This window comes from Sarcophilus harrisii, chromosome 4 (assembly GCF_902635505.1).
Source record: "Sarcophilus harrisii chromosome 4, mSarHar1.11, whole genome shotgun sequence".
NCBI lineage: Eukaryota > Metazoa > Chordata > Mammalia > Dasyuromorphia > Dasyuridae > Sarcophilus > Sarcophilus harrisii.
Genome location: NC_045429.1, coordinates 229,462,163 through 229,465,854, shown reverse-complemented (window position 1 = coordinate 229,465,854; position 3,692 = coordinate 229,462,163).

Genomic DNA, 3,692 nt, shown 5'->3' with positions numbered 1-3,692 from the left:
CATAATCTGCTTTGTTTCATCATTTGACTGCAGTTTTACATTTAAATGTTGTTTCAGCTTCTGTGCTACAGTACAAAATGGCCAAAACTAAATATTTTATGAAATATTAAATAAACTTAAAATAACCAGATCTCAGTTAAAAAACTAAGTAATTTCATTTTTTAAAAAAAATAATTAAATGATAAAATTTTGTAAAACTGAAAATGTGGAACACCAACCTGCACTTTTGGGCTTAAGTTTCATGTTAAAAGGATACATAATACTGCTTCAAGGAGCTTATAATTTTTTTTTTAAATGTCAACCAAAGTTGGACATAACAGCAGCTACAAAAGTGAATGGAAGGTAAGACTGGAGTCAAGCTTTGAAGATTACCTACTAAAAGAATTCCATACTCTGAATCTTATTTAAGACCTCACTGATGCCTAAAACGCTCTGTAGTTATTTAGGATTTCTTGCTAAATGCAAAAGCCTTTTCTCAGACTTTATTCTTAAACTTTGCAATTGTTGATACTACTGACTACTTCCTCTTTCTGGGTGTTCTATCTTCCCTTAATTTCTTTTAATTTTCAGCTCATGTACTACCTTCTATGGAAGCCTTTCCTGTTTCCCTTTCTCTCCCTATCAAAAGTATTATGAATACACATTCCTTTACATGTTATATCTTGTTTCCCCTCTTAATAATAAGACTAGAGATTGTTTTTTGTTTTATCTTTGTATACCCATCACTTAGTATATAGTGCCTTGAACATACAGTTATCATTAATTAAATGCTTGCTGAATTAGAAGCTACCAATTTAACTATAAGTGTGAGCTTTTTCTATCCTTCCTTCCCACCAGAGTTTCAGGGTCTCTGTCTCTTCCTCTCCACTTTCTATTACAAACTGAAAGCATCTTTTCTGCCTTTTGCCTTTGCTGAAAAATATGCCTAGTCATGGTGCTTTGCACATAGTAAATACTTAATAAATATGCACATTTCATCATTGTTCTTCCTTCTTTGGAAAACATAGAATCTAGAACTAGAAAGCAATTTAGAGATCACAAAAATCACGGAATATATGTTAAAAGCAAAGGCATCCTCATACCCCTGGAGTCAACTAGAAACTGGCTCGTTAGAACCAATTGTGAAATTTTCAAAGTGAACATTTCCACCTTGGAAATCATTAAATGCTACAAATCAGGACTTGATTTGTTGTTTATTGTTTAGACTCAAAAAATTATGGAGAAAATGTTAATAATGCATATTAAACTTAAAAGTTTGCTTTCATTCATACTTTTTTTTTTCATATAATCAGTTATTAAACATTTATCAGCATATCCATGGTTGGAAAGTCCATTGAATCCAATTCATACACAAAAAGATTATCACTGGATGACAAGCAATCGCCAGCCACTACTTGAAATAACCCTTCAGAATATGGATAACCCAACGCCTTTTGAAGTAGTCTCTTCCTTTTTTTGAATAGCCCTAATTGTTAGGAAATTTTTCTGAACATCAAATCTAAATTTGTAACTCTGCAACTTCCATCCTCTCCATATCTACTCTCCTTTAAAGTTCATATTATCCAAATTGATCATCCAGTTCAGAAGCCAATAGCTATCATTTATGGACTACCAAAATATTCTTCTTTCTTTCTTAATAAGTTTACTACCTAGGTCACAATCTCTTTTATTCAAATCTTGCCCTTACACTAAGAAATTCTATGGAATTGCCAATATATCCTTCCTCAACTACACACAGAGATGCTCATACTCTTGAAGTTGCTACCACTCACAAGTATGCCATGTACTGGTTCTTGAATTCTGATAATCCTTTTCTGATAAATGATCTGAATTTTATCCCATCTTTCACCAACTACCCCTATTCATTGAATGTTTTGCCTTTTTCACTTCAACCTCTTCACTTCTCTTGACTTTCTTCAGGACTTATCCCAAGACCTACCTCTTTCAAGAGGCCTTTCTTGGTCTCCTCAGTTCCTAATTTCTTTCCTTTCAAATTACTTATGATATCTCTGTATTTATCTTGAATGTACTATTACTTAGATATTGTCTGATCCATTAGTATTTATAAGACTGAGGGCAATTTTTTGCCTGCTCTTGTATCCCCAGATCTTAACACGGTATCTTGCATATATTAAACACTTAAAAGCTTATTGACTGACTCTCCAACTTATTAATGTTGTTCTTTATAACAGTGGTACAGGACTGTCAATTTTATTCTTGAAAACTCCCATCTATCTTAATGCAGCCAGAGACTGACTGAATTAGCATTTTAACTGCCTCATCACACTGCTGATTTATGTTAAACTTATAGTCCATTTACATGCTCCAGACCTTTTTCAGATATTCCCATCCTTTATGTGTGAAGTTAAGATTTTTTTAAAACAAATACAAGACTTTTTACATTTTTTCTACTGAGTTTCACCTTCTTAGTATTAGATTCAATTCTATACTTTAGGCTAACATGATCTTTTTGGATTTGAGGTCTGTCACGTAAATTCTCTCCTGGCTTTGTATCATCTGCAAAATTGAACTTATTAAACAGCATAGGTTCAGACATAGATCCTTAAGGTATTCCAATGAAGACTTCTTGCCAGGCTTATATTGGTCATCCAACCAATTCCAAATCCATCTGCTGATACTAGTGTTTAGTCTACATCTCTCCATTTTCTCAACAACTGTATGATAAGGGGCAGCTAGGTGGTGCAGTGTATAGAGCACTCAGCTCTGAAGTCAGGAGGACCTGAATTCAAATCTAAACTCAGACACTAGTCCTAGCTGTATGACCCTGGGCAAATCATGTAACCCCAATTGCCTCCAGAGGTGTGGGAAAATCCTTATATGAAATACTTAAAGAGTTTTGCTTAGATCTAGGTACACTGTGTCTGCAGCACTTTCTCTGTTCTTTATTTTTAACCATTTCTTTAATAAAATGTTTTAGGCTTTTCCTCGGAATTTGTCTGGAGAAAGAAATCACAACCCATCCATTATCTTTGCCAAGAAGACCCCAAATGGAAGTACATGACTAAAGTGACTGAACAACAAAAGCCATTAAGTCAAATTTACTAATTTATGATTTCCAGACTCTCTTCTCTATTCTGAAAATCAGGACAACATTGACCTTTATATCTAGTTTTATGGGCCTCCATTTCTCCATGGAAGATCATCTAGGCTAACTTTGTCACTTTTCTTTTGAGGAAACTAAGACTCCCAAATATTATGATTTGCTTAAGCCTCCAGATCCAGATTAGAAGTCAGGTACCCTGATTCTTATTCCTGTGTTCTTTCTATAATACTATGAACATTTGTTGAATGTAGAAAGTAATTATCATAAGAAATAAATATATATGGGATCAGGGACTTGCCCATCAGAATAAAGATACAAATGGCTGCATTTATTAACTAGGGAAACCTAAAGGCAGGCAGAATAATAAAACTCTTCATAAGAATAAGTTTGATTGCTGGAAAATTGAAGAGGAAAAAAGATGTATCAAAGAACTATCAGATAATTTTCTCCACCCAGTTGCCACAACATATATACATAAAAGTTCCTCAACAGAATATAATTAATGAAAATGTTGCCTTAAAAGAGATGATAGTGAAGAATGCTAGGAAAAACACAGTATAACTTTTATCAGAAATAAAAATATTGGTACTATAAACATGAATACCATATGATAAGAAAAATACCCTTA